The following is a 25,042-nucleotide window of genomic DNA, read 5'->3' as shown; positions in this document are numbered from 1 at the left end:
TATTTAGCTACAAATCTACAGGTACTGTACTACAAGAAAGCATGTGATGCAGGAGAGAGGCTAGGTTGGCTTACACATGGAGTTATTTCTCTTTGATGATAGGGTAATAGAGAATTATAGTCCTATTATTATTGATACAGGTTGAGTAGAAAGATGCTTAACTTAGCTGCCAGAGCCACCTTATAGAAAAAAAAATAAACACTTAAAATAATTTATTTTCTAATTCCTGAGGGTAGGAAGTTATGGTTATTTATTGACTCAGCTGAATGACATGTAAGTCAAATCTGCTGGTTTCTTTAGCTTATAAGTGTGCATATGGTTACACTAACATTAAAAACTTAGTTTCAATGACACAGAACCTCAGTTTCCAAATCTTAAAGTTTGCCAGCTCCTGGCTTAAAGAATGGTCTTTGGAAACATTTCTCCACTTGAATTTCTTTTCTGTTATTCATATCTATGCTGGCCTCAAGCACATTTCTTAATTTCCTGGAGCCTCAGTTTTATTCTCTCTAAATGGTCATACCATTGACCTCATTTAAACTACTGTGAAAATTGAGAGGATATATGTGCAACACATACACACCATAAAAACTTACCTTGCACATAGATATTTAGCATTCTATAAAAGTTCATTCATTCTCTTCCTTTACCTCTTCTCGTTTTTTCCCTAAGTCTAGTGGAGGATATGATGAGAGGATTATAGCTAAGACAATGAGGAGGTTGGCAGATTTTATCCAAGTGTAGATGTTGGAAGTGGGAAGCAAGAAATGGAGTTTCAGGATCAATCTCTGGAGCTGAAGTAAACTTCCACCACATGCAGTTGTTTCTGTTGATCCTTTTGTGGGAAGTTGGGATTTAGGTAAAAAGAAGACATGGTAGTCAAAGAAGGATGACATATTTATTTGTTATTCATGGCAAGAAGAAGGTCTCCAAAGTCCCCTTCCTCTATAACAACCTGTACCTAATCTTAGAGGTTGTCAACAGAAAAATAACAATCAGGGTGGTCTTTGTTAGGACAGACACCCTCAGGAGGAGATCTCATCATGTGTGGGCCCCATAACTCCCATTATGGGAAGGCAACTACATACATTTGGCCACTAGAAGGTAGAGCACCCTCTAGTATTGGTGAAGTGGAAAGCAGGGCTGAGTGAGGAGCAGGGAAGCAGGAGGCTCAGGGGCCTCTGGTAGATAAAATTTGTGAGGTTCCCTCTTACTTCCCTTTACAATGTGGGGATATTCTGCACAGTTGATGGGAGTCAGGTGTGTTTCCTCCTTTGCACAGCAGGAGACAAAGGAAACTTTAGGAGAACTTCCAACAGTGCATTTTTACTTATATTCTGGCTGTTGAGTTCATAGTGCAATAAGCATATCCAATCCTGATTTAAGCTACAAAGCTCAGGCTATAAGATTGGCTACTTACTGGTTGGTTGTTTGGTTGGTTGGTCGGTTGGTTGGTTTTGGATCATGATTAACTAATGCTTCTTTGGGAGTAGAGTTCCTGATCATGCAGCCCGGCTGTCAGGAACACTGGCCATCACTGCTTAGGTTAGTCTTTACTCAATAGTTCCATTTTGGGGCTTAGCAATTCCATCCCCTCACCACTGGATGAGGGTGCCCTAAAGAATGCTGAAGAACACTTTTCAAGTGCACTTACAGCAATGTTGTAAAAGTGCAAGTTTGCAACCAAAAGGACACCTTCAGGAATTATTAGAACATTTCTTCATACACTTATTTACTGGTAGGAAAAAGGATGTGAATTTTGATTGCTGTGTTTAAATCCTGACTCACCACTTCCAAAGGGACCTTAGGCAAATTTGAATTTTCCAGAGCCCAACTTTCTCATTGGCAAGGAGATAAGAATAATACTTACACTGTAAGATTGCTATGATAATTAATGAGGAAAAAAAAGTTTAAAGTGTCTATTCCAAAGACTGATAGATGCTCAGTACATGCTTGCTAGAAAAATTATTGTTTGGTCAAGGAAAGGCAAGAAGTGTGTGGCAGCAGAAGCAGGGTGATTGGTTGCGATGAGTAGCCAGACATGAGTCTTGGAGGTAGACTGGGGAGAGATTTTCAAAGATGTTGGATATTCTTAAAAGTTTGGATTTTAGTTAGTGGATATTAGATCTCAAATTAGATCAGATATTAGAAAAGAGGTTTGTAATTTTGAAAGAAAAAGCTGCTATGCAAGTATAGGATAGAGAAAGAGATACTATTGAGAGACACTGACCTGACCAGGTAGTAGAATTGGGTATGTAGAAGCAACAGAGTATATAATTCAAGAACTGAGATATTGGAACCAAGAAGCTTTAGCCAGGAGTTAACCTGGCTCTGCCACTTATGAATTACATGGTGAATGGCTTTGGGAAGGTTTCTTTACCTCTCAACATCTCAGTTTCCTTATCTCTAAAATGGGGATAGTTATAATGCCTTCCTCATGGGATGGTGAAGCTTAAAGCAGTTCCTGGTACACAATAAGCATTTTTTAGACAAAAACATTGTTCATAATAGAAAGTCAGTTTCACTTGACCAGAGACTGGAAATTCAGGAGGAAATGGTACAGATGCAGGAGGAATGGAAGATGGATCTGAGGCTCCATCTCAGGAAATAGTGCATGCTAGTGCCATCAACCGACATAGGAACATAAGAGGAGGAATAGGTTTGTGTCATGATGGGTCTGGGATGAAGATGTGATTGGGGAAGTGCATTCTGGAAAAAAACAGGACTGGATGAATTCACCCAATGAAATCAGATGGCTAGAAAAGAAGAACACTATAGAAACTTGTAATACATTTGTATTCTTCAGGTGGGTTGAAAATTATGATTTGAGTAAGGAGGGATCTGAATGAAAAGAAGAGAATCACAAGATATTTGGATGATAGAAGCCAAAATTAGAGAGAATTATAAGTCAGACAGGGTGGTCAATAGGGGCAAAGACCAAATACTTTATGAATTTATCGTTGTACAATTTGCCTCCCAAAGGGTCATGTCTCCAATGTTTCTGGTAATGAGATCTGTCTTTTTGCCCCATGAATTTCCAGCTGCTTTTTATTTTGAATCATGTAATGAGTCCCAGTCACATGCACAATCAACTGTACAGCAGAAAAGAGAAAGACTTCCACATACACTAGCACATGCACACAGACACATACCACAAAGCCTAACTTGAGAAATGAATTAATTTGGCCAAAGAGAATTGTTTGTCCTTAAGTAGAACACTAATGGTTCTCTGTAAGTTAATGGAAATGGTGCTAATCAGTTCTATGCCCCACTTTCTAGACCTTCCTGATCTCTACCAAACCATAGTGCCTCTTGTATGGGTTTGTATTTGTATTTTACTCAGACAACTCATATAAGTTATACTGAGATGTGAGCTCCATTAACTCAGCTTGTAGGGTTATCACTTACATTTTTAGTCTGAAAGACTGGATTGCAGAGTTGGCTCTCCCTCACCCTGGCCTCTCCAACAGTGTGGTGGGCAGAATTTTGGGCACATATTATGGGAAGGGTCAGCTCATAGTCATTGAGTCTGTCTCTGCTCCTGGGAAGGACTGCATCTGAAATGTTCCAATAAAGGAAATCTTTAGGTTTCCAGAGAATGTATGTTTCCATTGAAAAAAAGAACAACCCGCATTAAATACCCTCTATGGACACATTCCTGATCAAGTAGCTGAGGATGCCACCATGTAGTGTCCCCGTCTTCCAACTCACAGTCAGTACTGGGAAAGAAAACCAATAACATCCTGCATTGGAGAGAAAGAAAAAAGTGCTTTGGGGGTTTGAGGAGGTGGAACAAATGCAAGGCCACTGTGTCTATTTTCAGAATGCTAATGAGATGAAAAGATTGAGAATAAAGAAGTAATGTACTCAGTCTATGGCATATTTCAAGGTTGCTTCTTTTGGGTGAAAAACAGTGGAAATTGGAATATGGAATGACAATGTTGGCAAAGAGAGCATTTATCAAAGCAATTAGAAGAGTGGGATTTGATCATTAGTTAATTAATTCAACATGTATTTATTACATGCACACAATATGGAAGAACTCTGGTAGGTGCTGGGGAGACAGCTGGCCTTGTTGGGTATGCCAGGTAATTATCAATATTTCCTGGAAGTGCTCCTGTCCTGCAAAGTGAACATGAGGTGAAAGGAGGCTGTGAAGAAAGGGTTATATCCAATTCTACATTGTTCACACTCTTAACAGGACTCTTCTGAACCATGGCTGAATGGTTATTTTGCTGATACATCAAGCATGTTGCTCCTCTCACTTCCACCATTAGTGATGAAAACCAAATGGGTGGGAATAAATTGTCCATTCCACAAACCATTTGTAGAGATCTTTAGTTAATGGATAGAAAAATGCACGGTAGTTAAATGTTAATTAATTCCTTTTTTGAGCAGCATATTCATTTTATACTATTTATGAGGATCGTCTTGTAAACAGATTCCTATTACTTTGGTTCAACCACTGAATTTCCCTAAGTCACTTATCCTAAATGTTCATTAATTTCAACCAGCTCTAGAGACTGAATTCTTACTGAACATTACCATAAAATGCAACTGAAAAGCAAGGACCGTATCTGTTTTGTGTCCTAAAAAATGCCCACTAAGGAAGGAGAAGTGCTTGAGGGAGCTCCAAAGACAGGATTTGATGAAGATAATGATGATGATGATGATGATGATGATGATGATGACATGGAAATGATGATTGTGATGACAATATTGGATCTATTCCCTTTTTTGATGTCAATGAAGATGAGAACTATGGTGTAACTTTTATTTCCACATGTTTTATAGATATTTTGTGTTTAACAGGGACACAAAAGAAGATGCTCACACAGGAGAGTCTGTTAGAGTTTCAGCTAAGGAGTGAATGGACCAAATAGATTTATCTGTCTACCAAGAAAATGAAATAAACACTCAGCCAGTGTGGGGGTAGAATTTGAAGCCAACATGGCCTAAGTACAAATCTGAGGTCAATTGTATGAGTATACATCGGTCTACTCATAGACCAATGTACTGGCTGGTCACATAAATGCCAAGTATTCCTTTCCTTGTGTGTAAATGGGATGCAATTCCCTAGTTCTCAGGGCTGTTGTGAAGGTTATTGGGAAATGTAATGAAGTTTCCACAGAGTTTCTAATGCATACAATGCAAAAAAAAATTTATCCTTCTCATCTTCCTTATGAGCATCAGTTTTCTTACCTATAAAATATGACAGTAATATGTACATCAAATGCAATGTATGTGAGAGCACTTTGTAAGGCAGAATGTGTTATAAACTCACATGCATTGATTATATACTGGTGAAATATGGGCTATTAGAGGTGAGCAGGTCCTTTGGAAAATCCCTACAAATCTCTGGACTTTTTCAAGATTCAAGACTTTGAATCCATATTCAATATTACAATGTCAGCATCATGCTGTAGTGAGGAGCAATAGTCATCTCTTTGAACCATGGCTTGTAGGGAGGCTGAAAGGTAGAAACAGAGAGTAGAAAATAGAATTGCCCCTTTGAGACTGAGATCTGCCATCCTGGCTGTGGAGGAAATGCTGAGTTCATTGATAGTCAGTTGTGGAGAGAAAACAAGAAACGAGAGCAATACAGAGAAGCTGCCAGGAATTCATGAGACTTTGCAAAGTTCATCTGTTTGATGGTTGCCACAAATGGCAAAGAGAGCTAGGCCTCAGCTATGGAGAGGAAGGTCACTGCGGGGACTCTCAGTGCCAGGCCCATGTGATACCCCTTGAGAATGGTTCTGAGTTAGTACTTTTCTAAATGGCTCCAGAGGGCTAAGGGCCGAATGGCTGGCACTTCCATAAGCTGCCACTCTACCCTGCCCATTTCTCCCTTGAAGAATGCTGCATCTCTGCAGATCCCTCTGCATCCAACAGAGGGAGGGAAGAGGCAAAGCTCTTCTGCTTGGAATTAGGAAGATCTGTCTGCACTTTGGCTCCCCACCAGCCCCATCAGCATGCAAATAACTCCTTTTGTTCCTGCCAAAGTTCTTCATTGAAAAATCGAAACATCTTGTCTTTATTTTAAATTTTAAACAGGCAAATTAATTTTATTAGTTAAACCACTCTGGAGGAAGAAAGAGCTTTTTACCTTAGATGCCATGACATCATCTCATCTGTCACCTTTTAAAAGCCCCATGTTTGGAATCAAACCTCTTGGCAGCCTCTGTATTGGGCAGCAGCAGCAGCTCTAAAAAGAGAGAGAGAAAGGGAAAAAAAACATAAATTGAACTGATTTTGGAAATTTAGTGCCATGGCTACAAAGCATCAGACAGGAGAGGCTGAGCTGGAACAGCTGCTCCGGACTTAAGAGTCTGAGCTCTGGAGGCAGAGCTCCTAACATATCATACACTGTGACAGATGCTGATGGCAGCAGGAGCATTAGTGGTTAGTAGAATGGGGACAAAGCTTGAAATTGTATTGGGGGCCAGTGTGCTCAGGAATGACTGTTCCTCTCTCCTATTCAAGCACTAGGGAAATTGGAAACATCTAATCCAGAAAGAGATTAGTGAACTTCTTTCATTGATTCTGCATATGGTCTGTTCTCTTATTATTATTCTAGGTCCCTTAGGCCTATAAAAGTTCAGTCAGTGTACTTCACTCCCTAATAACCACCACCACAATGGTTGAGGCTACTGATTTTCATTGCCGGTTTCCTAAAGTCTTCTGATTGCCTTGCTGACTTGGGTTGGGTTCCCTAGAAAGCAAACGTTGAGAAGCAGATTTTCATACAAGGGGATTATTGAGGTGTGTTCTGGGTTCTCTGCCTGTGAGGAGTAGCAAAACTCAGCAGAAGGAGAGTTCAGCTGTGATATAGTTGTAATTAGGCCTCAGTTACTACTATAGGGAGCTTGAGAGCCTAGATAGCCCTTCCGAGCCACTCCAAATGGAGGCCTTTGTGGCAGCACTGTTCACTCATCCGATGCCAGCTGTTCCCAGAGAGGAATATAACTTCCCTATGGCAGCATCCTTCAGTCAAGGGCCACTTCCAGAGAGGGTTTTAACTACCGGTTGTCAATAGCTAACACTCCTGTAGCTGGGAGAATGAATCTCAGTCCAAAGAGGGTACCTGGGATGCGTGCAACAGCATCCATTACACTGATCTCACACTCCTGTTCCCTCCTTTATCCTCTGTTCTCTATACTCCAAATTATATTTCTCAAATGAAATTGGATATGCCTATACCTTGATCATAAATTCATCAATGGCTTATTGCATAGAGGTAGAGGCCCAAATCCTTATAAGGTCTTCAAAGACCTGAATCTGTGCCACTTTCCCTAGATTTCCAGCCTTTTCCATTTCTCAGTCTCTATGCTTCGGGTAGAGGGTGTTGTACATCTTGTTTTTATTTTCAGTGTTGTACTGCTCCTTTCTGCCTCAGTGGTAGACTGTTTTTCCTTTTCACTGTCCAGAATTTATCTCCCTTCCTAATTTTGGGAACTACCATCTGAGGTATCAATAGAAGAAGGGCCTCCTTGTCTTAGACACTCTACCTAACCTTGTACAAGTGGATGTTCCCACTCCACAGTTTGAATCTGGAGAGAGTGACAAAAAGACAAAGGGATGATAAGATTCAGTTGCTGGCCTTAGTGGCAACATCACTGAGCAGGAGTGACTACAGGTCCAAAAGTATTTCTGCCACCAGTTTCCCTTGATTTCCCTGATGGTTTCTGAGCTCATTCCTTGTCTTCTGTCAGTTTGGTGAATTATCCAACATACTTCTCATACATTCCTCTTTTGATATACTTTTGCTTCATTACTCATATTTTTAATCAGCTTATGAGTCGCTTCCTTAGGGAAGCCTTTAATGGTACCCTCCCCAGCATCGGTCAATTTCCCTTCCTATCACCAGAGCTCTTCATTCAGAAAACTTAGATATCTGTCATCAAACATTCATGGAAGTGATTATTTGATTAATGTCTAGCTTTCCGATTAGAATTTGGACTTTCTGAGAGGAAGACTGTCTATTTTTGTTCACAATTTTTTCCACAGCTGTAGCACAGGATCTAAAACAAAATATATAAGCACACATTTTGAATAAATAAAAGAATAGTGAAAGCTAGTGTATGGAATTAGATATCTCTAATTTTTAAGAAATGAGGTAAAAATGGACCTTGAGGTAGAAAGGCACAGGATATTTTCCTGAAGGACTGAGGAAACACCATTTTTGTTATGTACTCTTTTCTTGCATTTCTCAATAATTTCCTGTTTCTCTTCTTCTCTGTCCCTCTTAGTGAAATGTCTTAATGACACAATGACTGGCTTTCTTACATTCTGATGCTATCACACTTGGAAGGCTGGATGTTCCAGCTTCACATTTTTCAGATCTGAGTTATCCCACTGTTTAGACACAATTTAGCTTTGCTTTCCATCTCACCCTTCATTGAACCTTTTCAGGAATTACTGATGAAATCAATAGGCATCTGATGTGTGGAGACCAATTCCTTCACAAAAGCTTTATTAGGTTGCTCCCCAAAACTAAGGTAGTGAAGATTTTTTCTTCAGTGGAAAGAGCATCCAATGAGAGAGGCTCCTCCTTTTTCCCTTTTTGGGTCTTTACCAAGCCTCACATTTTCACTGGGGGCCTGAACTTAATGTCCTTTCATTGGAACGTTGCCAGGGAGCTTGGTTTCCATTGTCCTTGTGAGTTCTGGGGGCAGAAATGGATGGATTCTCTGATGCTAGTTGCCTTGAACTTCACAGCCACCAGCATATTTGTGGGAAAAATGAAGAGGGTTGGGCTTTTAATCTGGGGTTCCCTTCAGACAGCATGGCCTGGCTTCAGCCCACTGCAGAGCACATGGGTCAATGTGTTCTCTCTTTGCTCCAAGCTCCATGTTATCTCTGGTCCAAAGCTAACTTGGAGGAAAGACTAACTACTTCTGCCAACCTCTCACCCCTTCCGAGGGCTGAGATACCAACAACTAGAATTAGTCCTTATGCTGGCATTAGTTAGCAGGGAGATTACCATAAGGGCAAAGGTAGGTATTGCTTCAGAAGACAAATTTCTTATTGGGAACTACTCGTCAAAAAGAAGGGGAACAAAGTGAGTATCCAATAGCCTCCAGAGTTGTATTAGGCAGTTTTACACATTTTAAGTCACTGGGTCCTCAGCCTACCCCTGACAAATGCATAGGATTATCCCTCCTGTATAGATAGAACATGGAGATGCAGAATGGGTAGGTGACTAGCACATAATCACACATTACGGTGATAGAACAATGATTAAAAGTGAGGCTGGGTTTTCTCAGTCTTCTAAACTGTCATGCTGAAAAAGTACTGTGGGACTCAGAGTTCTTTGCCTGTAAGACATCACCCTGGTGGACACTGCTGTTTATATGTGGCACTTATCCCTCTCATCTATAGGTGTGGCTTGGCATTGATTTGCTGGCACTGCTGCACCCCATATGACTTGGGATGCCTATATTCAAAAATTTTTTCTGGGTATCTTTTTTTTTTTTGATTGGCATGATATCTAAATCAGACAGGATGGTATTGCAGAAATTGAAAGGGGGAGGGCTCTTTAAAAGTTACAAACTCTAGGATTTGGATTCCAGCTCTGCCATTTACTGGTTGTGTGACTATGCATAAATTACTTCTCTAAGCTGCATCCTTAAATTGGAAATCCTCATACCTTTGTGACAGGGTTAACTGTGTAATAACAAAAGTCATGCATTCTTATTTTCTCTAAATCAACTTAAATCTGATTCTGATCTCACATCTACTAGTTCATGGAAAATGTATTCTCAAACAGTATAGGAGCTCCCCTTGCTAGGACTGTGCAAGACCATGTGTGGAAGACTTGTGTGGTATGTGCAAAATGGGGACGGAGATTGGAAAGTTGTGTGAGGACCTCCATACCAGCCATTTATTCATAAAACAACCAGTTTGTTCTACCCTTTGACAAATGTTGAGAACAAAATGGAAAACACACAGACTCAGGCACCACAGTAAGGCTGAGGAGACAAATAATGTTATAACAAAGTGTGATAAATAGCAGAACAACATGCAGGTAACTAACCTAGTCTGGTGGTGTGTGTATGTGATTGTGGTGTCAGGGGTCCTTAATCCCAGCACAGAAAGCAGAAAGGGAGAGTGGCATGAGATGGGGTGGAGAGTTCAGAGGGACCAGATAGTTGAATACTGAGGTTCAGAAGTATTGAGGTTCAGAAAGGTAGGACACCCTTGTAGAATAGCCCTCAATCACAACATCTAAAGTGGGGCCATGATGGGGATTGAAGAATTGACCTGTTCAGTTGTCGGGCTCAATCTTGTTATCAAGCCTCACAAGGTCTTTTTCCAAAGGATTTATCCAACAGCTTTATTTAAAAGGAAAATTTGTAAAGCAGAAGGAAAAATGCATCAATTGAGATTTATTGGTGTGATTCCTGTAATGTATTTGTTTCTTTAGTGTTTTTGGACACTTGCTGTGTATCAGACATGTTGCTGTGAGCATCATTTCACTTAAACATTGAAGTAACCTAAGGAAATATGCACCATTATCATGCCCTAAAATCAAGGATTAATAAGGTCAAATAGTTTTCTCAGGATCATACAGCTTGTAAATTACTTAACCATGATTTAAATCTAGGCAGTCTTATTTCAGAGCCTTTTACCTTCTAATTTCCAACTAGTTAATTGGGTAAATTGTCTCATAACAGAGAGAGTATCCTGAGGTTGTACATATAGAATTGATACATTCTGATGATGAGTGGAAGCTAGTTTTAGAAGGCTGTTCTAGAAAGTGAAAAGTGGGTGAAATTGAAAGTCAAAGTGAAAAGCAACTATGATATTTGTGTGCATGTGTGTGTGTGTGTGTGTGTGTGTGTGCGTACGCACAGTGATATAGTAGGTTGAGGTCCTACACCACAATTTTTTAAGTTGTGTTCTGCAAAAAGTTTTAGTTTGACATATGTCAAGAGATGTTTTTTGAAGGATGGTTTATGCAGTCAAATTGGTTGAAGAGACATTGGGAAACAAACTTAAATTTCTTCACTTCAGGACTTCTCATTTCCTTTAATATGCTATGTAAATAAAACAGAACTCTTCAAGAGGGGATTCTTATTTTTCAAAGGTAATTGATATAGATACCCATTATTACTTTTTCCTTGAGCATCTATTGAGTAACACCATGTATGACATAGGTAGGGAATGCTGTTCTGAATTATCTTTATGGTTTTAATGATTTTCAATGGGTGAAATCAATTATGATAATTAGTGTAATTCTATGAATAGCTTTAGATAAATATCCCCTGGAGAGATACTTTCTTTGAGGTACAGACATTATTTTTTATTGGCTTGTTCACTTTAATAGGAAGGTTCTTTATTATTGTCTTGGGGCAATCTGAACTTAAGGGAAAACTTTGGATACTTTTGAACAGCTGTGGATTATACTGGGATTTAATAACATCTTCAATATCATATTACAATGTATTTGTAGAGATGGATAAATTTGGCAGAGGAGGGCTCCAAATTAGAGGCAGAGGCAGAACTCTTTCCCACAGTATAAAGTCCTTTGTATCAAAAAGACATATCCATGCTGTAAAGACAACACGATGAGAAACAGAGTAGAAATCTGGCTTTTGAAGTTAGCTAAAGTAGATAACGGAAATGCAAACAGAAGAGAGGAAGAGGAATTTACTGAATTGTAATTTCCTTTTAAAGTCTGTTTGGAGGGTCCTTTGCTTTTACCACAATGTTCATCCATTATGCTTTCTCTTTTTATCAGTAAGCATTGATTTGCGAAAATAATGGCTTCTGCTGGAAGAGGAGAATTTCATTAAAAAAATGCTACATCTTCTAGTTTATAGTGTCTTTAAAAAATATAAAAGAAGAAATTGCTAACTTGATTTTGTCAGTTTTCACTGGGATTTGTTTTTCAAATTCTTGGACTGTTTCCATTGATAGAAACAATTTCAATGCTTATGGTTTGGCAGAGAAATGACTTTTTTTGGTCCCCAATAATTGTTTTCCTTAATAGTCTCCAATTCAAAAACAAAAACTTATTCCAGAAGATGAAAACTTGTTAAGGTTTGAGTGTTTAACACTTCTAAATTCATCCTTAAGAATGATGCCAAATAGAAATAATCTTCATCAAATTTCCACATGGATCAGAAGGCTTAAAATTTAGCAAAGTGGAGCAGAGTAAACTTAGTTCTACTCTTGGAGGTGGGAGGACAAACGCAGCCAGAGGTACTTGTACCCAGTGACTCAAGATGGCTGTGGTAGGAACAGGAAGTGGGGGGAACAGCTTTAAAAGTTCTTATATGCAAAAAGCACTCTCGGTTTACATTACCTTGGTCAACAGTAATCTTATGCCATGGGTTTTGCCATAATCTCCATTTTATAAGTGGGGAAACTGAAGCTCAGAGACATTAATGCATTTGATACTCACAGACTGGCAGTAGAGTTAACACTTAAACTAGGCTGTATTAGCCAGATTTCTCTAGAGAAACAGAATCAACAGGATATATACAGTATGCCATGTATTTTTTTATGTGTGTATACACACAGAGAGAGAGACAGAGAGACAGAGACAGAGAGAGACATGGTTGAGAGATTGATTGATTATATGTAATTGACTCATGTGATTATGGGGGCTGACAGGTCCCAAGATCTGCTGTCAATAAACTGGAGACCCAGGAGAATGGACCTATAGTTCTCCTCTAAATCTGAAGACCTAAGAATCAGGAGAGCTAGTGTTGTAAGTTCCAGTCTGCAAGTTGGCAGGCTTGAGACCCTAGAAAAGCCAGTGTTTTAAGGTGAATCTCAGGGCTGGAAAAGATCCATACCTCAGCTCCAGAGGTCAGAGAGAAGTTTCCTCTTAATCCAACCTTTTTTTTTCTGTCAAGTCTTCAATGGATTGGATGAGGCTCACCCAAATTGAGGAGCAATCTGCTTTACCTCTTTAAATATTCATATCATTGAGAAATACCATTACAGACATGCCCAGCATAATGTTTAACCAAATATCTGGGCACCCCATAGCCCCATCAAGCTGACACACGAAATTAACCATCACACAGGCCTTCTGAGTTGAATCCCATGCTCTGCTTGCATAATAACAATATTAAACCCCCCTTCTGATATATTTTTGAAGTTGTCATCCATGCTATTGTTTATATTTATACTCTAGTAACAATTTTACTTATTGCCATTCACTGTGTATCTCTATGTGACTCTATTGGTCAAGGCTGCCCCCTCATAAAATTTTATATTTATATTAATCCTTTAGAGCTAAATAGACTCAACCAGGGGCAATTTTTGCCCTCAGTAGCCACATGTCTGAAACACTTTGGCTTTCATAACTACAGTGTCGGGTGGTGGGGAGGTATTTCTGGCATTTAGTAGACAGAGGCCAGGGATGCTGGTAATAATCTTGCAATGCACAGAACAGCCCCCCGCAACAGGGAATTATCCAGCCCAAAGAGTCAGGCAGGTCAAGGTTCAGAAATTGCTCTAGTGTAAGGGTTCTTAGGATCTGTGGTGGATTTTGGGAGATTTGTACATACCATGAAAATGTATGCAATGTTTTATATGTACATTGTTATTTTTTCCCCCTGGAGAGAGTCCATAGCCTTTATCTTATTATGACAGAGTCTCATGCTCTCTATGATGTATATGGCAGATTAACACTAAGCATTAAGCTTCTTCTACTGTGCCTTCCTGCATTACAGAGTCTGGATGGATAAAAGCTGTATTTCCCAAACTTGCTTGTAGCTATAGTACTGGGTATAAATTCAGTTCTTCTAGGTATGTGGAAGGCAGAAGCAAGGTAAGGTCCATATTCCTGCTGCTTTGTGTATTTTCTGCTGGAAGGGTGTTGGTAGTCATGTGGAACTTTTCTGCTTTATCTTTCCAGGGACTAGCTAAGAACTGCATGGGCAGTAGAAGGCAGTGTGATGACAGTGGTAGAGAAGAAAGCAGTTTTCTTTTTATTTATTTATTTATTTATTTATTTATTTATTTATTTATTTTTTAAAGCATTTTTCTGATCTTGGATCACTGTTACAAGAGAGTATGTTCTTGAAGTCCATGGTTCCAGAGGCAGTCTTCTTAGTTCCCATCTTTCCAATGAGGCCAAGATAAATGCTACTCTGATGGACCATTTTTTGAATATCTTTCTGGGAGTCATTTCTGGAGGCCCAACCTAGAACCTGTTCTTCTAAACCTTCTAACATGTGAAAGTACCTTACCTCTTTGCATTAAGTCCCATCCTACTTAAAAATATTGAGATGGATTTTTTTTTTTTTGTAACTTAATTCTGCTGATGTACCTCCACAAAATTTAGGATCACTGATTTGCTGGACTTCTGACTTGATGGAGTTGTTGATTCTTTTTTCACTATAAAATATCATTCACCTAGAGGACAAGATATTCTTGATATCTCTCTCAGGGAGCTGTTAAAAAATATTTGACCTGGTGCATCAGTAAGCTTGTCACTGTGGGGAACAAGCAAAGACCACAGTCCAGTGTGAAATCAAACAGACTTTTCTAGCACAGGACTATTACATTACCATGCATGTAAGAAATATTGAAAAGTTAACACTAGAAAGGGCCTGAGAGACCATCTAGTCCAGTTACTTTCAAGGTGGAAATTTATGGGAAATTTAGGGCCGTCACAATGACCTGGGAGTGCTACTGGCATTTAGTACTCAGAGGCCATGGATGCCAAACATCCTGCCATGTGTAGGTCAGACCTACACTATAAACAATTGCTTCTTGCCCATCAATGCCCATAGCACTCTTATTGGAAAACGCTAGCTTATTCTCCTTGCTTTGCTAAAGAAGCAAGTGGAGCACAGGACAATGAAATAATTTTCTTAAGGCCATAGAACCCAAGCTCTCTGACTCCTAGAGCAAAGGTCTCTTCTCATCGCAATAGGAGGGGTTCTCTGATGTCACAAAGGGACCCGGGAAGCCAGGATATATTCCTGGAAATGGAATTAAAGAGAGAAGGAGTTGAAGCAGATCTATCAGGTGCTTGATATTCAGTCAACGTGTACCTGAGTGGACAGACTGTTGTTTTATTTTGTTTTGTTTTGTAGATGGGCAGAGTGAGTTCTGATTGTTCGTTATTCAGTGATGTAATGTTATTCAGTGCTGTAATGTTAACTGTTTTGTATGTTATCCTGAGCTAGAGAATCTTGTTGATGAACAAAAGTCAATGGAGAGATGTTGGCTTGGCATTTGACTTTGTTGTCAACATGGTTATCCCATCTTGAATTGTTTATTCCTCAGTGCACACAGGGAATTTTAAATTCTTCCTCATTACATTTAATTGCCATGCAATAATCCACTTGCTATTGTGTCTCAAAAGGACACTCCCTCCCCCTTGCAGATTTTGTCGCTGTCATGATATTTTCCTTTCTGAGATGTTCTAGATTCAACTAGAAAGTTCTGAAAATGTTTTCGAGATCCTCAACCTGTCCTGAGGATTCCTGGGGCAGAACTAATTGAACAGGAATTGATGATTCGTTCTTACATGGGAAAGAATATTTTTTGGCTGAACAGGAAGCAGATTTACTGAATAAGTTGCCTCTTTTCAGTGTGAAATTTAGCCGTATTCACCTTTCTCTAAGAATGAAACTCCTGAATCTTTTTGAATTTCATTGTAAGCCTGCTATTTACTCCTATGGTAATTTTTAAATTGTAGCTATTAGAAATAAAATAGATAGTTAAGCTAGAAATGAGGATATACTAAGTTAAATCTTGACTCTTTCTCTGCACTTATAGGCAGTAATCACCCATACCTTCTGTAACAGTGAATTGCTTTTTGACATAAGTGATGTCTTACTGCCTTTTTACCTCACAAATTAGGCATTCGTTCATTTGTTCATATCATTAGCAAATATTTCCTGATCACCTACAACCTGTTAGGCATTGTGTGCAAGGGATTTATCCAAGGTAACTTATATAAGATTATATTACCCAACAACATTTCAGTCTATTTGGGAGTACTATAATTTTATTAGTAGTATTTTACAATGGCCTAGGTTTCTGCATTCTGTTTCTCATTTTGCATCAAAATCTGAAAATGAAACTGATCATGATTCAGAGCAGAGAGATCTCTAAATTGGTGAAGACAACCAAATAGTCTTTTCCTTCAGGAAAAGGAATAATAGTTATAAAGGAATAATGGTTAATAATAGTACGTCGAACTAGAATTAACTACCTTATCCAAGTAGTATAAGGATTAGTGAGAAAGGCAATAAAGAGTTCAGTATAACGCTTGACTCAACCAAGTACACAATAGTTTATAATGCTTATTATATTAGTTATTAGGTGAATTTTTCATAGCTATTTTCCAATTGTCTGTCTATCCTAACTGCATAAGTACCAGCCAGTCTCCTTCTGTTCCAAATCACTGTCAGTTTCACCTCCAGGCACCTGCATTAATAAAATTACTATACAACAAATTTACTGAAACCTTGCCTGGGGAACATAGTTGTAGATAAATTAGCTAAAATTTCTATGTTTGTTTCTCCATTCAGGAAATGGAAATCATAATGAATGTCATCTCCTCCTCCTGGAGCTGGAAGGATTAATGGGAGAGTAGATTACAAATTTATTAAGCATGTAGGATGTAGGCTTTTTCAATGGGTAACACACTAGGATGACAAAGATGCTGTCCCAACAATAACACCACAGAAGCAGAACAGCAGACAAAATGATGACTTTATGCTCCATTTGAAATTTGATATGTGTGAGGATGGAGAGTCCACATACATCAAATAGAAAAATAAAAAGTGAAATTAACAGAGAAAACTGAAGAACATCCAAGAATTAGAACTAAGAAAAGTAATGGAGATGCTTACAAGACATTTGAGGCGAAGAGTATAAGGCAGGTAATTGTGTGGTGTATGGTTATAATCAAAGTAACAGGGTTTTACTCTGCCATGGAGAAAGATGGCATTGCTTGAGAAGAGATAATAGTCAATTCTGAACTCTGGCTAGCAACTGCCTGGTGACTTTGAGCATCACTCAAGCTCTCTGGGCTTTCTCATCAGTCCAATACTAATACTTTCCTTGATCCTCAGAAATTGTCGTGAAGACTTGTGAGAATAGCAGCAATGAAAAGATAAGAAATGTGGAAGGACTTTGTTATGGGTTGATTCCTGTCTTGCAGCCCCCACCCCATTCATGGGTTGAAGTTTTAACCCCCAGGAGCTTAGAATGTGAATGTATTTGGAGGTAGAACCTTTAAAGAGGTGTAAGAGTGCTCACAATATTGACTCCATCTTTGGCCCTTCACCTTGTTCATGCCTGTGCAATGAAATGACCTCCCTGGGAGCTATATGTTCCAGGTCCTGTAGAGGTTAATCTAGCCCTGAATGTGGGAAGGCTGTTCTGGTCTTCCCTAAAGTTGTTTAGATAACTAGTAGAGATAACATAGTTTCTCTCCCCACCTTCAAATGCAGGTGGCACCACGAGGTCTGTTAAATGTTAGACCATTTGGCTTTACCTCAAGGACCTCTGCACATTCTCTCACCCTATAAAATCTGTGGGCTAAGGTCCAGACTTTTTGGAGAATAGCTATGTAGTACCTGGATTATCATCTGGCCAATTCCCCCTATCAGTACGTTATCCTGAATAAAACTCTATATAAACTGTATGGAGTCACCTGCTTTGTTTTCTGGTCTCAAGGTGCTTTCTCAGTTTGGACATACTTTACTGTCCCTCTACCAACTTCTAACAAGAGATTGTTAAGGTTAAATTGATTCATTAGGGGTGCCTTAATACAAAATGACTTACAAGAAAAAGAAATTAGGACACAGACAAATATGGAGGGAAGATCATGGGAAGATAGGGAGAAGAGGGCCATCTACAAAGCAAGGAGAGAGGCCTCAGAAGAAACCAACCCTGCTAATGCCTTGAATTCAGACTCATAGCCTCTAGAATTGTGAGAAAATAAATTTCTGTTGTTTAAGCCACAGTTCATGGTACTTAGTTATGGGAGCCCTATCAAACAAATACAGGTACTATCTACTTTTTTGTAGTTTCCCATTGGTAAGGCCTGCATATTTGTGTTCCCTCAAAGTTCATGTATCCAAACCCTAATATGTACATGTATCCAATGTATCCAAACCCTAATATGGTATTTGGAAGTGGGGCCTTTGGGAAGTAGTTAGGTCATGAGGATGGAGTACCCGTGATAGGATTAGTGTCCTTATTAGAAGAGAAAGAAAGGTAGTGCACTCTCAATTCCTGCCATGTGAGGGCACAAAGAGATGAACATCTGTAAACCAGGAAGAGAGCCTTCACCAAGAACCAGAGCATGCTGGCACCTTGATCTTGAACTTTCAGGCTCTAAAACTGTGAGAAATAGATGTTTGTTGTTTAAGCTACATGTCTGTAGTATTCTGCTATAGTAGTTTAAAGTGACTAAGGTACTCATGTAGCACTGAATACACAAAAAGTGCTCAATAACTCAAATGGGACTATCAGTGATTCCTGGTAGCATTGCCTGATATGGAAATATTATGGTCAGTTCTACAGTGGAGATGACATTGAAGGAACACAATTGACACACGTAAGATGTAGTCTTTATTCTACTGAATAACTTAATGTAGAATGTGAGAAGTATAAAACCAGTCTGACTAGCATGGGTGCATCTTGGCAACTGGGCAGGTGATGGTTCCATTTGCAGAGATAGTAAAACCAGGAAAAGGAAGCAGGATTTAGGATAACTGAATAGGTAATTTTGATTTATGCTGAGTATAGCACACTTTCATATTCCTAGATTGATTTTAGTACCTCCTAATCACTTAAAAAAAAAAAAAAAGCAACACTAGGGGCACCTGGGTGGCTCAGTCTGTTGAGCATCCAACTCTTGATTTCAACTCAAGCCATGATCTCACAGTTGTAGGATTGAGTCCCATATGGGGCTCCACACTCAGTGTGGAGTCTCCTTGAGATTCTCTTTCCTTCTCCCTCTGCCCCTTCCAGCCATCTCCCCACAGCTTACACACACACACACTCTCTCAAAATAAATAAATAAAATCTTTAAAACAAACAAATAAACAAACTCAAAACCAACACTATATCCTGTAGTTCTACTTTTCATGAGGGTCTTAGTTTCCTGCAAACAATCTCTGACTTGAGAATACTTCAATCTATGCTCTTACTTTTTAAGTACATTATCCAAGAAAGAACAAGTTGGGGAAGCAAATAGGCAGAAAAGAGAAACATATGGAAAGAGAATAGGGCACAAATACACTCGCCCAAACACACTTCATTTTAATTTGCAAGAGAAAGCACGAGGCTGCAGATTTCAAGGGTAATGTATTTGAGTGAGTGGGTAGATGGTGATTTTTGCTATAAATACATTGAGTGAGAGGAAGAAAAGATGATCCCTGATTTTATCACTCTCTTTTGATTCATAGCCATTTTATTTCCTTCAGTGGACTGTTTAAATATAAATTGACAGACACCTGTCCAAACAACTTCACTCAAGAGATAAGTGCTTTTTTTGGTCCTTGCTGCCCTTGTAGGAATGACAGAACTAGAGGCATGGTTATCAAAATCTCCAGCTAGTTCACCAAGGCCTATTACAAAGATCATGATCATGGGAAATAAATGGTTAAAGGCAGCAGCCAGGTCTACAGGGTCCTCCTTAAAAGACCTGGCTGGTCAGGTGCAGGTGAATTACTGTAGTAGGGAGAAACAGCCTGGCTGACGCCATGTTGCTTCTATTGCCCTTTCTGCTGTGACTTATGAGCTTAGAAACTTCTACTTAGCCCTGCACAAGGGCATGCTAATCATTAAAGGAATTTTGCTAATATTTCCAAAAACTACTGTTCTCCTGAAATCTACCTCATGTGAGGAGAGGTGAGTACAGAAATGACTATGCTATGTTTAAGATTTACTGGAAGGACACGGCCAGATTTTTGTACGCAAAGGTCAACTGACCAAGGACAAAGAGGTTATAGGATGTTTCTTGGATGTCTACAAACATCAAGTCACCTTTTGACTCTAACCCACTCATATTTCCCTCTTTTGCTAACATAAAAGAAGCTCAAATCTCATGTTCAGGAAGAGAGTGCTTTGGGACATTGTCTGCCATCTCCTCAGTGTGCCGGCTTTCCTTTCCCCAACATCTTGCCTCTTAACTTACTGGCCTGTCATGCAATGGGCAGAATGAGCTTGGACTCGGTTACATAGCCATCTTGTTAAGCAAGGAGTGGTCTACTGCCTTTCTGTTTGTTTCTAGAAGTTGCATTAAGGCTTTTGGTGCCAGTTAGGAATTACTATTTAATCAGGTCTTCCAGTTGAAATATTTGTCAGTAGCTACTGAGAAGAATTGCCTTGTGTTTGGAGAGATATTTCCACCCTCCTTCTGAGCCCAGGGAATGTGGATCAGGAGCTTATTAGCATGCAGAAGCCACAGGAGAACGCCTTTTATTGCAGATAGCATTTTATCACCCAGAATGATTGGTGTATATACAAAGGGGCTCTTCGGAAATCTTCCTGGAACATAATCCCTGGCCTACTCCCGGCCTCCTTGCCCTTCCCTTGTCCCCAGCTGTTGTTTTTGGATTGCTAATTTCACTGCTAGGTGGTGGTTGCTATTTCAAAAGCACCAAGACCTCTCTGTGTTTTGTTTTGTTTTAAGCTGACTGGAACTTTTGAAGCCAGTCAGACTTTGGGGAATTCAGTGACCCCACTGCGAATTATAAGGAATGTACTAGAAAGGAAACCAGCAAAATTTTATAGTATGTCTTCTTTGCCCATCCTTTTTGGTAGAAACAAAAAACAAACAAACTCCACTATTTCTTGTCTGATTTTTCCAGGGTGGGGTGGGGATAAGGGAAGAATATAAAGAATGAGAAAGGGCAGAGAAACACATGCATAGCACTCCTCCCCACCCCCCACCCTGTGAACCTACATCTCCTGCACACTCACTCCCCTGCTAAACCTCCACAGAAAAGAGCCATTTCAAGTCTGAAACCCTGAGGAGGCCTTCAAGTAAGAAAGGGAAGGTGTTTCCTAGGCTCCTGTTTCCTCTGTGTTTGAGCCATTAACAGCGTTAACTGAGTAAAGCAACCACCAGGCACAGCTGTTTTATTCCAAATACTTGCTGATCCGCACAATTTCTACAGAGCTCCAACAGTTGTTCTGGGCTCATAAAGGACATTTGAATAGATTGTTCTAATTCTGACTGGCACTGGAGTGTAGGATTCTGACCTCCTCAGAAACGGCATTTTTCCAAGGGGAGAGATGGTAAATAGAATATTTCCCGCCTCTTCCCTCCCCTTTATGGCCTATGCTGGCTGGGCTGAATTGTTTAGAGACCCGTTTCATACTCCATCTTCCTTTCAGAGAGGCTGCAACATTACAACTCAATTACCATATGGCAATATTTAGAAATGATCTGAATAAATGAAAGCAAACAAGTACATAAAGATATACACATACTCATATAATTTCTAGCTAAAGAGCTAATATATTGAAAATGTAACTCTAAATCGGTAGTTCCTTATTGCTACCCAGGACAAACATGAGGGCAGTAGATCATTACACATTTCCTGGTACCATTAAAATTCCTCCTAATACAATCTGGAGTAAATATATTAAAGATATCATCTTTGTTGAGTCCTAATCCAGAATATACTGAAGGCTTAAACTGTTCCAGAACAGTTTATCCAAAGTTGTCTTCCAACATTGTGAAAACCTAATCCTTTTCTTGATTTTTTTTTTTTTCTGTAAGTGGTTCTTGATTTTTTTTCTGTTAGGACCACAAAACCACACACCAGAATTTGCTTCCCACTGGAGTGCTGCTTCAGCATGTCTGAAAGACTTGTGGGTCTTGGATCCAAGTACTGTGAAAGGGGAGAAAGGCATAAATAGCTGTACTTCTTCAACTAGACTGTCAGCATCAAGTTTATCATGTAGTATAGATAATCTAACACTGTTTCTGTGTTGCTCTTCTGAAGGAAATATGTGAGCCAAGATTGTAGTTAGGGCACTTACAAAATGCCTCTATTTCAGGGGTTTGGGGTGGGGAATAGCATTGTCATATTGTGGTAGGATTCCTTTTTTAAACCCATTTTAAATGGCCGCAACTTGTGAACTCAGTGTTACAAATATTGAAACTTAAGAGTGTTTGTCTAATTACAATGTGTACATATACATCCTATTGTTTATGGAGATTCAACTTCTTCACAAGAAAATGTGACAACTTTTGATGTCCCATTAAGAGGAGCAACAATGATCTGTAGTTAGAAAGTATTTGAATCTTTGACCAGGAAATTAATCATTACTATAATTGTAATCATTAAATAAAAGGTGATATTCTTTTTAAGCATACTGTGTTTTAATTAGTTTCAGGTGTACACTATAGTGATTCAAGATTTCCATACAACACCCAGTGCTCCCTCATCACAAGTGTGCTTCCTTAATAATCCCTATCACCTATTTTACCCATCCCCTACCCACCTGGTTTGTTCCCTATAGTTGAGTTTATTTCTTGGTTTCTCTCTTTCTCTCTCTCTTTTTCCTTTGTTCATTTGTTTTGTGTCTTAAATTTCACATATGAGTAATATCAAATGGCATTTGTCTTTCTTTGATTCACTTATTTCACTTAGCATTATGCTCTCTAGGCTCTATCCATATCATTGCGAATGGCAAGATTTCAATCTTTTTATGGCTGAGTAATATGCCATTGTGTATATATACCTTCTCTTATTTATCCATTCATCAATCAATAGACACTTGGGCTGCTCATTGTAAATAGCACCGCTATAAACATAGGGGTGCATATAACCCTTTGAATTAGTGTTTTTGTATTCTTTGGGTAAGTACCCAGTAGTGTAATTGCTGGATTACATGATAATTCTATTTTTAACTTTTTGGAGAACCTCTATACTATTTTCCAGAGTGGCTGCACCAGTTTGCATTCCCACCATCAGTGCAAGAGGGTTCATCGTTCTCTATATCCTTGCCAATACCTGTTGTTTCTTGTGTTGTTGACTTTAACCATTTTCACAGATGTTGGTTAATATCTCATTGTAGTTTGAATTTGCATTTCCCTGAAGGTAACTGATGATAAATATCTTTTCATGTATTTGTTGGCCATCTGTATGTCTTCTTTGGAGAAAAGTCTAATCTTGTCTTCTCCCCATTTTTAATTGGATTGTTTTATAGTTTGGAGTTGTTTGTATATCTTGGATACTAACCAAGAAGGTGGTATTCTTCGTCTGCAGTCTGCCCCATCTGCTCTCTGAATAGAGTTGGTTTTGTTTTTGGTGGAGAAAAGGAGAGGCATTATTTTGTTTCTTCCTAACAATTGTCACATATAAAAAGTATGGTGGTTATAGTTTATATGTTAAATGTTCTTATTCTTGAACTATTTGGTTTTATAAACAGAACTGAAGCTAGGATAAGGCAAGAGAATCACCCAGTGGACACAATGTAAGGAGATACTCACTCTTAGGGTCACACAAGTCCCAGCCCCGTTCCTAAACATAAGGATCTACTTTCCAGAAGCGACACAGAACATCTCCATTCTGGGCCTTTGACAAAAGGTAAAATCTTTGCCATTTGATCTTTAATAAAGTCCTGCTTAGAGAATGAAGTATTATTCAAAGGATATGCTCTTCACCTATTCCTCTAGGTACTACAGGTTCTATTCCTGGATCAAGTTATTCTCAGAATAATACACAGCTGAACTCTTTGTACTTTACTGCTTTCAGAATTCTATCTTATTGAGCTTTCTTTTAATGGCATTCCCTTAGCTTTTATGAGAAAGTAGTATTTTTAAAAAGCCAAATCAAATCCATAACCATATCTATTGAAAAAACCTTGCTTAGGATGTTTCCTCCAGAGTATTCAGTGTTTCCTAGGTTGATTATTTTGGGTTTCAGTGCTAGGAAAGTTTTACCTCCCTTGAGGAATAGTTATGAATCATCTTGTGCTGGTTAATTTATGTGTCAACTTGACTGGGCCATGGGGTGACCAGATGCTTGATTTTAAACATTATTCTGGGTGTGTCTGTGAGGGTATTTCTGGATGAGATTAACATTTGAATTGGTTGACAGTATATCATATTGCCATTCCCAAGTGGATGGGCCTTATCCAATCTGCTGAAGGTCTAAGTAGAACAAAAGGCTGAGTAAGAAAGAATTTACTATCTGCATGCTGGTCTTTGAGCTGAGATATTGGCTTTCTCCTGCCTTCTACTCAGACTGGAACCTATACCATAATTTCTCTTGGTTCTCAGGCCGTTGAACTGCAGATGTTGGGACTTCTTAGCCTCTCTCTCTCTCTCTCTCTCTCTTTATTTATTTATTTATTTATTTATTTATTTATTTATTTATACCTATTATCTATGTATACTTATTGGTTCTGTTTCTCTGGAGAAAACTAATACAAACACATTTTCTAATAATTCATTTTATGTAATTGTCTGTATCCTCTTTTATTTTAGCATTCAAGATGCCCAAATTTGAAGCTTACCTCTGACATCCGTGTTTACTGCAGTTTGTGTCTTAGTCTCTTTGGGTTCTTACAACAAAAATATCACAAACTGTTTGGTTTATTAACAATAAGCATTTGTTTCACAGGGTTCTGGAAGCTTGGAGGTCCAAGATCAAGGCATCAACAGTTTCAGTATCTGTTGAAAACTAGCTTCCTAGCCAGCTGTGTTTTTGCTATAGTCTCACATGGCAGAAAGGACAAGAGCGCTCCCTGGAGGCTCTTACATAAGAGTGCTAATCCCATTTATGAGGGCTTTGTCCTTATGACTGAATCACTTCACCAAGACACCACTGCTAAACACTATCACTTTGAGATTTCGTATGAATTTGGTGCAGGGAGATACATCCAGTCATGGCATTCAGCCTTTTGTCTACTTTAAAAAAGATTAATTAATTACCATATAATGTACTATTAGTTTCAGAGGTCAAGTTCAGTGATTCATCAGTCTTATGTAATACCCAGTGCTCATTACATTATGTGCCTTCCTTAATATCCATCACCCAGTTACCCTATCCTCACACCTCCCTCCACTCTAGCTACCCTCTTCCTT

General features: G+C 39.0%; 1 pseudogene; it reads right to left on the bottom strand.

Annotated features, from left to right (window-relative positions):
• Nucleotides 1-6,134: 6,134 nt before the first annotated feature.
• LOC121495229 overlaps nucleotides 6,135-25,042 on the bottom strand; it is a 113,870-nt pseudogene continuing 94,962 nt past the window's right edge.

The sequence above is a fragment of the Vulpes lagopus genome, chromosome 7 (assembly GCF_018345385.1).
Source record: "Vulpes lagopus strain Blue_001 chromosome 7, ASM1834538v1, whole genome shotgun sequence".
NCBI lineage: Eukaryota > Metazoa > Chordata > Mammalia > Carnivora > Canidae > Vulpes > Vulpes lagopus.
Note: the sequence above shows the minus strand (reverse complement) of the source record. Positions and strands in the feature narration are given on the sequence as shown.